The 11,371-nt window shown below is 46.7% G+C and overlaps 2 long non-coding RNA genes and 1 pseudogene across 6 annotated transcripts in view; 2 read left to right on the top strand and 1 right to left on the bottom strand.

Annotated features, from left to right (window-relative positions):
* Positions 1-299, top strand: part of LOC127926901 (uncharacterized) — an 893-nt gene extending 594 nt beyond the window's left edge. For both annotated transcript variants that reach the window (XR_008125401.1, XR_008125400.1), the window contains exon 3: positions 86-299. This is a non-coding gene — a long non-coding RNA (uncharacterized LOC127926901). The remainder of the gene's footprint in view (positions 1-85) is intronic.
* The window catches only part of LOC118374689 (tax1-binding protein 1 homolog B-like), a 41,241-nt pseudogene that overhangs the window by 25,483 nt on the left and 4,387 nt on the right, over positions 1-11,371 (bottom strand).
* On the top strand, positions 5,240-11,368 carry LOC127926899 (uncharacterized). 4 transcript variants are annotated; one of them, XR_008125394.1, is made up of 5 exons: positions 5,240-5,653; positions 5,765-6,684; positions 6,821-6,888; positions 7,262-7,431; positions 7,534-11,368. It is a non-coding gene; the product is annotated as an uncharacterized LOC127926899 (long non-coding RNA). The 4 variants fall into 4 exon arrangements; XR_008125395.1 differs by adding an exon at positions 6,923-7,058 and having other exon boundaries at positions 7,364-11,368; XR_008125392.1 differs by having other exon boundaries at positions 7,262-11,368.

Below are 11,371 nucleotides of genomic sequence, written 5' to 3'. Positions count from 1 at the left end.
AGGGGAGAGAGGTCAATACATACATACACAGGGACACCAGGGAGAGAGGTCAATACATGCACAGGGACACCAGGGGAGAGGTCAGGTCAATACATACACAGGTATAAAGGTCAGTACATACACATCTCTCTCTCTCACATATACACAGGTATGGATGAACAAATCACACACTCGGAATTAACATTTGTTGTGAGTTCGAATCCCCAGTCTACCCTCTGCCGTTGTGCCTTTGAGCAAGGACGGCTCCATGGGCGCTGCTCTGCGGCTTTGACGGTGTTGCCTCTAGTCTCTTGTATGTGTGCGGTCCATATTCCCTACCACCTACATAGTGCACTGGTCCAAAGTAGGGATCTGGGAGGCTGCCATGATAAGATCATGATTCTTACCAAGGGGAGGCCTGGGCCAGGACCTCCTGGTGTTGTTTCTCCTTCTCAGTGAGGAAGGAGCGGAGGCGTCCCACCTCCTCTTTGAACTGAGCGATGGTGTTCTCCTTGTTTACATCCACAGCCTTCAGCATCTGCAGCTCTGCACTCAGCTCGTGTTCTCCAGCTCACGCTTCTTCAGGTGGATCTAGAACCGCAAACAAATATTTTAAAATAGCAAATCACATTACAATCAGAAAGGATCCACGCATTTCAAATGGTCCCAGAAAGACGGACAATGTAGGGGTTGGTATACAAAAGGAATCATTAAAAGGGCAGCTATGTTTCCGCCTGGTGTTCCAGACACCCTCTGTGCTATATTAATCAGCATCCTTCATCAACATGCAGCCAGCAGCGTTTCTGACTCCTAAAAGAAATGCAGCATAACCTTAATTACAACACAGAGATTGAGGTGGGCTCGTTAAACTACCCTGCAGTCCCACTCTGTATGACGCCACCAAAATGGCCCCCTATTCACTATGTAGTGCACTACTTTTGACCAGGGGTCATAGGGCTCTGGTCAAAAGTAGTACACTATAAAGGGAATAGGGTGCCAATTGGGACACTAAATGAGCAGCTTTCACTGGTGCTGCCGTGGCGACAGTGTGCCTGTGTGTGTTCCACTCCTAGTTCCTGAGCTGTACACACCAGTCACCACCACCACTACTACTAAACTCCCCAGAAACAGCAGGCGAGAACCAGGCGGAAGAGGGCCGGAACAGACCATCCCCTATTCAGCCAGAACACTGTGGGATCCCACTGAGCAGGGAAACAGCAGCTACATACACTAATGACATTATCTGGACTGAGAGAAGTGGTGAGATTATCTGGACTGAGAGAAGTGGTCAGATTACCTGGACTGAGAGAAGTGGTCAGATTACCTGGACTGAGAGAAGTGGTGAGATTATCTGGACTGAGAGAAGTGGTGAGATTATCTGGACTGAGAGAAGTGGTGAGATTATCTGGACTGAGAGAAGTGGTGAGATTATCTGGACTGAGAGAAGTGGTGAGATTATCTGGACTGAGAGAAGTGGTGAGATTATCTGGACTGAGAGAAGTGGTGAGATTATCTGGACTGAGAGAAGTGGTCAGATTATCTGGACTGAGAGAAGTGGTGAGATTATCTGGACTGAGAGAAGTGGTCAGATTACATGGACTGAGAGAAGTGGTCAGATTACCTGGACTGAGAGAAGTGGTCAGATTACCTGGACTGAGAGAAGTGGTGAGATTACATGGACTGAGAGAAGTGGTCAGATTACATGGACTGAGAGAAGTGGTCAGATTACATGGACTGAGAGAAGTGGTCAGATTACCTGGACTGAGAGAAGTGGTCAGATTACCTGGACTGAGAGAAGTGGTCAGATTACATGGACTGAGAGAAGTGGTCAGATTACCTGGACTGAGAGAAGTGGTCAGATTATCTGAGTGGCATGTTGACTATAGTCCAAAATACATCTCTGGTATGATTCCAGTCATTTTGCCAAAATTCCCAGGCTTTTCATAAATCCCGGTTGCAGGAAATCTGGAATCGTCCGAGCAGGATTTATGGAAAACCTGGGAATTTTGCAACCCTTGGTATGATCCTTCACAGCTAGTCACATGACTCATAGTACACAAGCAGTGTGCGCAACCTGTGTGTGTGTGTGTGTGTGTGTGTGTGTGTGTGTGTGTGTGTGTGTGTGTGTGTGTGTGTGTGTGTGTGTGTGTGTGTGTGTGTGTGTGTGAGAGAGAGAGAGAGAGACCTTGTAGAGCTCCTTCTCATCCTTCTGGTGTGACTCCAGGCCGTCCTTCTCCAGAGTCAGCTTCTTCACTCGGTCCTTCAGGCTGTCCAGCTCTGTCTCTTTCTGCAGGCCCTTCTGGGTGACTCTTATCAGGTCATCCTCCAACTGCAGGACCCTGGCTGTGGCTTCCTCCAGCCTCCTTTTCACCTCCTCTCTCTCCTCCTGCAGGGCCTGGCACGACACCTGCACCTCCTGGGGACAGAGAGAGGGAGGGAGTTAGTAACTTGTAAACTTAAAAATGTATGTTTTGTGCCCCTTTTTACCCAGCAAACCAGAGAGCAGGAGACAAGTTGTGAGAACCTGAGACAGTGAGATTCTCTTCTATCATCAACTAGTTTCCCTAAAGAATGTTGTTGGTTTGTCATTCCTAACGTTCAGATAGAAATAAGTGACACAGAACAGACATGCTTCTCTGTCATGTAGATTAGAATAGGGAACCATGTCAGGACATATATCTGCAACGTCTTCAATTGAATCACTTCCGTGCTGTGACAGACAGGCGGCTGCTGGAGGAAATCCCAGCCATTTCCCAGCCAGTCCCGTCTGTGTCAAACACTGAGACACTGCCAGGCCTTTATGGATTCAAATCTCCCAAACACACACACACACACCCTGTAAATCCAATACTAACAGTGTGGCTGTGAGCGGAGGAGGAAAACAATAAATACTACTTCTGAGATGTAAAATCATCTGGCCACAAATCATCCATTTCAATCTGGCGTGTTATTGTTCTTTGAGGCTGGAAGGGAAGTTTGCTTTGTCGTAAGTACAGGCCTGCACAACGACGGCTCCAAAAGGCATTGCAGCAGATTTGGAATTTGTTTCTACTGTAAGTTTATGAGCCGAATTTTGGAATCATTTTTTTCGCAGCACATAAAAAAACCATATAAAAAGTGTTGTCGTAAAATTAACAGCCACCAAATGTGTAATTATGTTTTCATCTCAAAGCCATTTTCTAAACCAGCAACTTTATGGAACGGAATAGTTCTATGAGTTATCATTAACACAATGTTTTAAAGATGCATGTCAATGTATTAAATATCTGGTGTTGAACAGTGATCACACTCAAGATCATTACTGTCAACTTCTTTATTTATTTAGAATGGTTAGAGGTGGAACGATGTGTGTGTGTGGCACACTGGGGGATACTGAGAGACAGGCTAGAGGGAGACGTTTCAACTGCCACCAGGGTCATGTTCAGTGGACACAGCACAGAGAAAAAAATGGTTGGGAAATGAGTGAGGAACAAACTGAACTTGACCAGTAAGAACACTCATTGTTGTCCGTTTCAAAGGGTTTTGCTACGTTTTGCTCCACCTGCCAGGAGTTGTTCTCACCTGGGTCTCTCGACTCAGTTGGGCAAACTTCTCTTTCTCCTGCTCACACTCTTTATGCAGTCTCCCCTTCTCCTCCTCCAGCTGCACCTTCTCATTCTGCAGGAGGCTCATGGTCTGAACCAGCTCTTCCTTCTCTCTGTGGGCCTCCTCCATCTTTTGCTGCAGGGACAAAGAGAAAGCATTGAGGTGTGTGTGTATTCATGCGGGTGCGTGTGTATCGTTGCACAGCCTGGTTCTCGCTCTCTGACATACCTCCAGGTATCCGGTCCTGGTGGTCACCACCAGGATGTCCGAGTTGCACTCATCCTCCACGGTCAGCAGCTCGTCCTCTGAGGGGCTCTGAGCCCGGAACAGGAAGGGCGTGCTGGCCCCTCGGATCTCCCCCTTGTGGGTCACATAGCAGAACTGGTAGAACTCCCCATCGTCGTTGGGCACGTAGTATCCTGAGGGAGGAACACAACAACCAACATCACAAACAGTCTAGGGCTAGGGGGTCATTCTGGACGGGGCCTAGGTATCTAGGGTCATATCAGGTAGCAAGTAGCCTAGCGGTTACGACTGTTGGGCCAGTAACAGAAAGGTTGCTGGTTCGAATCCTTGAGCAAGGCACTTAACTGTAATTGCCCCTGTAAGTCGCTCTGAATAAGAATGTCTGCTAAATGACTCAAATGTCAACGTCAAGCCTCTCAGAGTAGGAGAGCTGAACTATGAACCCCACCCCCCAATCTACATAATCATGTTCATTGTGATTTAAAACATAAAACAAATGCTCAGGATCTCAGTTTCAACCTTAAGCAACAGATCCCTTTTCTGGTCCCAGTCCCAGTCTACCTATTAATAAAGAACGCAATGAACACAATGAAAACCATCTTGTTAACACCAAAACAAGAAATCCCTTAAAGGGTAGAGTTTCATATTTTACTGTGTTGGTATAAAAGTCTTAACAGCTCTCTGAGGTGCAAGGCCTCTTGACTTGAGGTTAGAAAAAGTGTCAAAGTTGTATAAAACCACGGCGGAGTCAGTGGTCCCAAATCACACCTTGAAACACCACGGCTCTGTGGATGGCAGTGCCCTCAGTGTGGTCCTCAGGAACAGGACACCACAAGAATGTGTAATAGTCCCTCGCTGTGCTCCATCCAACCTGCAACACAGAGGAGTGGGGGGGGTGGACACAATGCACCACATCACACACAGGTTGTACCTAAAAATGGCACCCTATTCACTACAGAGTGCACTACATCACACTACCTAGTGCACTACATAGGGAACAGGGTACCATTTGGGACATAAATCCAGTAATAATAGAGCAGGTTAGGGGACAGCGAAACCACCCAAAGCTGTGAAACAGTATCCTGCCTACACATGACACAGTGGCATTGTAGCCACCCTGAAGAAGGCACAGCGATGGCGAAACGTTGCTGTTTTAACCAATAAACCACAGAGTTTATATAGAGAGTGTGTGACTGTGTATTTTTTATAGTTTACAGTTTATTCGCCGTCAGTCAGCACCTCTACACTAAATCATTTTCTCTGGTTGTACGCCAGCTCATGCTTTTTATTAGCCAATATGGAGCTACCACAATGTAGAGGAATGGTCCTATATGGTGTCGATTTGGGCCACAATCATGAAAACCCTTTGCAATATAAAAACGTAAACACCACTTAGGCTCTAGGTTATGTGAAGGTTTTAGACGTGAAAATGGGGGATGGTTTCAACATTCCTATATTCCTGCGTGCCACGTATCGTGTATGGCCTATAATGAGGCCCGGCCTCGTCAACATGCTCCGCTGTGGAACAGCGGCAACAGCTCACCTCAAACAGGAAGGGGAAAATAGGTGAAAATGTTATACATCAAAATGGAAACCAAGATGTAATTATATGAATTTTATGTGTTAACTGATGGCTGGTGAGGGGAAGTACAGAAAATACATCCAGAATGTCAGCCCAGGGTCATAAAACTGTCAAACGAAATCAGAATCACAGTGCTGCCTGGGGTTCCAGATCTAGGCTACAGGCTCAGTGCTGCCTGGGGTTCCAGGTCGAGGCTACAGGCTCAGTGCTGCCTGGGGTTCCAGGTCTAGGCTACAGGCTCAGTGCTGCCTGGGGTTCCAGGTCTACACTACAGGCTCAGTGCTGCCTGGGGTTCCAGGTCTACACTACAGGCTCAGTGCTGCCTGGGGTTCCAGGTCTACACTACAGGCTCAGTGCTGCCTGGGGTTCCAGGTCTAGGCTACAGGCTCAGTGCTGCCTGGGGTTCCAGGTCTACACTACAGGCTCAGTGCTGGCCTGGTCGGTCAAACTATGATACAGACAACACCAAAACTTTAATCTAACCAATGAGACTTTATGTAAGCAAAAACAAAATCTCTCCCCATCACAAATACTCTCACAGTTTGTTTACATATGGTCAGCGTGCTCCTTCCATCCGTCTGACCAGCTTGTTTTTCCCCACTACCGCATCATTGCTGTGTGTGTGTGTGTGTGTGTGTTACAGATGCTCCTGTGCTACGCTACAATGATGCCAGTGTTGTTGAGAGTACCCTGGGTAGTTGTCCCTGGGGGGCGTTCCCACTTCCAGCCGTAAAGAACAGGAAGTTATTAAAGCAGGCACATAGTTAGTGACTGTCATTACAGAATGAAGGAAGGCCAGTAGAAGTAGGCTTTTACTGCAGTAACACTCATTAGTGGTGAGAGAGGTGAGAGTCAGGGGCTGAAGAGACTCTCAGGACTGGACTAAAGCACCTTTCACAGGACCAGAGGGCCTAGTCTGCCCTGTAAGCAGCCACATTTACAACCAGGAGAGGAGTGGATACTGCGTGTATACATGGGTCTAATCATGCTGGAAACGTAGACTTAATCCAATAGGTCTATTGGCGGGATAGGTTTGTATAACAATAGCGTGCACAAAGTGAGAATCTTGAGTTCCCACAACAGACCAAAGCCATTTAGCTGATCCAAGAGCTAAGCTAATTATACCCTTTAAACATGCAAAACACATTCTTAACAAAAAACAGTATGCCAACATGCTTAAAATACTTCCCATAAAACACACCACGTAATGTCAGCAAGTTGCAGGTTAGGGACTAGCAGCTAGCATAGTAAGCTGCAGGTTAGGGACTAGTAGCTAGCATAGTAAGCTGCAGGTTAGGGACTAGTAGCTAGCATAGTACGCTACAGGTTAGGGACCAGTAGCTAGCATAGTACGCTGCAGGTTAGGGACCAGTAGCTAGCATAGTACGCTGCAGGTTGGGGGCTAGTAGCTAGCATAGTACGCTGCAGGTTAGGGACTAGCAGCTAGCATAGTAAGCTGCAGGTTAGGGACTAGTAGCTAGCATAGTAAACTGCAGGTTAGGGACTAATAGCTAGCATAGTAAGCTGCAGGTTAGGGACTAGCAGCTAGCATAGTAAGCTGCAGGTTAGGGACTAGTAGCTAGCATAGTAAACTGCAGGTTAGGGACTAGCAGCTAGCATAGTAAGCTGCAGGTTAGGGACTAGTAGCTAGCATAGTAAGCTGCAGGTTAGGGACTAGTAGCTAGCATAGTACGCTACAGGTTAGGGACCAGTAGCTAGCATAGTAGCTAGCATAGTACGCTGCAGGTTAGGGACTAGTAGCTAGCATAGTAAGCTGCAGGTTAGGGACTAGCAGCTAGCATAGTAAGCTGCAGGTTAGGGACTAGTAGCTAGCATGCAGTTAGGGACTAATAGCAGGTTAAGCTGCAGGTTAGGGACTAGCAGCTAGCATAGTAAGCTGCAGGTTAGGGACTAGTAGCTAGCATAGTAAACTGCAGGTTAGGGACTAGCAGCTAGCATAGTAAGCTGCAGGTTAGGGACTAGTAGCTAGCATAGTAAGCTGCAGGTTAGGGACTAGTAGCTAGCATAGTACGCTACAGGTTAGGGACCAGTAGCTAGCATAGTAAGCTGCAGATTAGGGACTAGTAGCTAGCATAGTAAGCTGCAGGTTAGGGACTAGTAGCTAGCATAGTACGCTACAGGTTAGGGACCAGTAGCTAGCATAGTACGCTGCAGGTTGGGGGCTAGTAGCTAGCATATTACGCTGCAGGTTAGGGACTAGCAGCTAGCATACTAAGCTGCAGGTTAGGGACTAGTAGCTAGCATAGTAAGCTGCAGGTTAGGGACTAGCAGCTAGCATAGTAAGCTGCAGGTTAGGGACTAGTAGCTAGCATAGTAAGCTGCAGGTTAGGGACTAGCAGCTAGCATAGTAAGCTGCAGGTTAGGGACTAGTAGCTAGCATAGTAAACTGCAGGTTAGGGACTAGCAGCTAGCATAGTAAGCTGCAGGTTAGGGACTAGTAGCTAGCATAGTAAGCTGCAGGTTAGGGACTAGTAGCTAGCATAGTACGCTACAGGTTAGGGACCAGTAGCTAGCATAGTACGCTGCAGGTTAGGGGCTAGTAGCTAGGATAGTACGCTGCAGGTTAGGGACTAGCAGCTAGCATAGTACGCTACAGGTTAGGGGCTAGTAGCTAGCATAGTAAACTGCAGGTTAGGGACTAGCAGCTAGCATAGTAAGCTGCAGGTTAGGGACTAGTAGCTACCATAGTACGCTGCAAGTTAGGGACTAGTAGCTAGCATAGTACACTGCAGGTTAGGGACTAGTAGCTAGCATAGTACGCTACAGGTTAGGGACCAGTAGCTAGCATAGTACGCTGCAGGTTAGGGGCTAGTAACTAGCATAGTATGCTGCAGGTTAGGGACTAGTAGCTAGCACAGTACGCTGCAGGTTAGGGGCTAGTTGCTAGCATAGTACGGTGCAGGTTAGGGGCTAGTAGCTAGCATAGTACGCTGCAGGTTAGGGGCTAGTAGCTAGCATAGTACGCTGCAGGTTAGGGGCTAGTAGCTAGCATAGTACACTGCAGGTTAGGGGCTAGTAGCTAGCATAGTACGCTGCAGGTTAGGGGCTAGTAGCTAGCATAGTACGCTACAGGTTAGGGGCTAGTAGCTAGCATAGTACACTGCTGCAACAGTTGAAGGCGTTCTTGTTTGCCATGTTTGTTAGCATATAGCCTAGTCCAAGGCAGGAGCCCATCTCCTGTTTCTGTAGCATGGGGCGGCGCGATGTAAGAGCACCCCCTAGACAGGACTATCACACTGTATCAATCAAACAGGGACACTCCTCTATCACGGCACTCCTCTATCACAGTTTGTGTGTGCGCTCAGAGCACAACTCAAAGCAACCATTCCAACATCAAATCAAATCAAATGTATTTATATAGCCCTTCGTACATCAGCTGATATCTCAAAGTGCTGTACAGAAACCCAGCCTAAAACCCCAAACAGCAAACAATGAAACATCAAAGAGCCATAGACAGATAGAACAGGCAGAAGACACGGTGCTGCCTAACAAGAGTCTGTCTGTCCCCTCGGACTGCTCTGCTGCTGATGCTAAATAAATGGTTGGATGAAACGTTTTGTTTATCTTGGCGAGTGGTACCGTGCAATTATGACATTTGTTGTACACAACTATTGGTTTGCATAGCCTAGGTACATGTACATGTTCAAATGTTCTGAGAAACTAGGTTAAATCATGGAAAAGCAACCTTTCAGTTAGTGGCCCAGCGCTCTAACCGCTAGGAAACCTGCCGCCCTACACACCCAGTATAGTTTTAACACCCTATTGCTCTACCCTATCATGACTTATCAGATCAGTGCAGATGAAGAGAAAAAGACAAGGACAGGAAACCATTTCATGCTGAAAGATAAAGACAAAATGTTTATCTGAGTTCATCCGTTATGAGGCGATAGCAGCTCCAAGTCACTAGGGGGCGATAGCACCTTATAGGCTGAGGTATTGGACCAAGCCGTGAAGTTGCACCACACAGCACAGCTCTGGGGACAGTGAGTGAAGTAGAATTTGATAAAAATCATCTGTGTGTTTTGGTATGAGGCCTTAATAATTTTGATCTACTTCCACTGTCCTCCAAGAGTTGCTGGATTTCCTCGTCACTTCAGTTTGGTCCTCAAGTTAGGTAGCAGCAGTGTTCTTCCCTTCCCACAGAGAGAATGAGTCATGGTCCAGGTATCTGTCCTCCTGTGAGTGCTGCCTGGAGCTCAGCTTGGCACCCCAGCCTCCTGTCTGTCAACACGCCCGGGAACATTTACACGATTTATGTTCCACACTGCTCTGCTTTTTCCACCTTGGTGAATTAGCGTGTTAGGGGTTTGGGAGAACTTGCACCACTGCTGCAGTTAGGTGCTGTGGTATGCCATCGCCATCAGACAACACTCCAATCAAATCCACGACTCCAATATTTCAAACAAATTCCCAGATGTTCCCTGATCCTCCCCCTTGTGTCGGACGCTGTGTCCCAAATTACACACGATCCCCTACATAGTGCTCTAAAGTAGTGCCCTATATAGGGAACAGGGTGCCATTTGGGACAGTCTCAGTCCCAATATAACAACAAGACTGACTGGAGCTTGTCCTCTCTGCCATGCTACACTTCACAGATTAAACAGCAGGTTCATGTTTAAAAGAAACTTGTGTTCTGCTTTTATGGAGCCAGTTTATGGTTCTGGTTTAAACTCAAACTTAATCATTTTATCCGTTCAATTAGATATAATTATATGACACTGAAAGTCACTTTTTACTGAAGGCTTCTGCCATACGCTCTGATAAAAATAAAAAATAAAATCTGCAGTGCCATAAAACTACAGAGAAACAGAAGCAATCGTGTGTGTGTGTGTGTTTGTGTGTGTGTGTTGAACTGCATTCAATCCAGCCCACATAGAGAGAAAACAGAAACAGACTGCTGCTTTGATCTGGTCTGATGAGATGTGAGCCCAGACATACAGACCACCTCTCATCAGTTCCACATCTCCTTTATAGTAGCATTCCTGCTGCTGGTCTCCTGCTGGATGAGGCCCTCGCCCAGCTCCACTCTGCCCGCTATCTTTCACTACAGAATTGGCTCAAATCAATACCTGCCAGTGCATTGGATTTAATGTGCTCCTATAACCAGATCCATCTGGGACACGCCAGTCTGCAGAGCAGGACAACAAGACCCCCCCCCCCCCCTTCTGCTCTGCCAACCTCACTTTTCATACTGAGAGTGCACTCAAATACATTGGTTACAGGACATGGCTTACCTTACTTTAAAAAAACACTTACTTTTTTTTTTTTACATGAGTAAAGCAAAACCTCTCAGATAAACCTGGAGTCTTGAGAGTTCAGTTAAGTACTAAATGGCACCCTATATAGTGCACTATTGTTTACCAGGGCCATATGGAGCCTGACCAAAAGTAGTGCCCTATAAAAGGGGATAGGGAACTATTAGGGACACACAACAATTCTAATATGCTTGCTCACAGCGAGTGGATTGAGCCAGATAGGAATTATAGGTCAGTAGGTGTCCAGGTTCCCACTCTAGAAGTGTAATCAAGTTTGGAAGACAGATGCCCTTGGTCCTTTAAAATAGAATTTACCTGTTATGGGCAGATGAATAAGCAACATGACATTATTATTCTACACAGTGTGGCCAGGGGTACTTCCTGCTTACAGGCTTCAACAATAACATGATGACCACAACTGACCAGACTAACACTATGGAACGCATTGGGAACTAGTCTGGTCCCAGATCTGTTCGTGCTCTTGCCAACTCCATCGCTGTGGAAAAAATGTTTGGCGTGACAAGGTGTTGGCATGATAGCATAAACACAATGACACTATATATAGGCTAATTGGGAGGAGCTAAATAATGGCAGATTTGGAATTGTGTTTGATTTCTGTAAGCTGAAAGTAACCCTGTGTGATGTACGCTATATTAGTCCACCTTAAATGAGACGAATTGGAGAGGAACGAGAGAGGACGGAC

Source organism: Oncorhynchus keta, unplaced genomic scaffold (genome assembly GCF_023373465.1).
Source record: "Oncorhynchus keta strain PuntledgeMale-10-30-2019 unplaced genomic scaffold, Oket_V2 Un_contig_8605_pilon_pilon, whole genome shotgun sequence".
NCBI lineage: Eukaryota > Metazoa > Chordata > Actinopteri > Salmoniformes > Salmonidae > Oncorhynchus > Oncorhynchus keta.
Note: the sequence above shows the minus strand (reverse complement) of the source record. Positions and strands in the feature narration are given on the sequence as shown.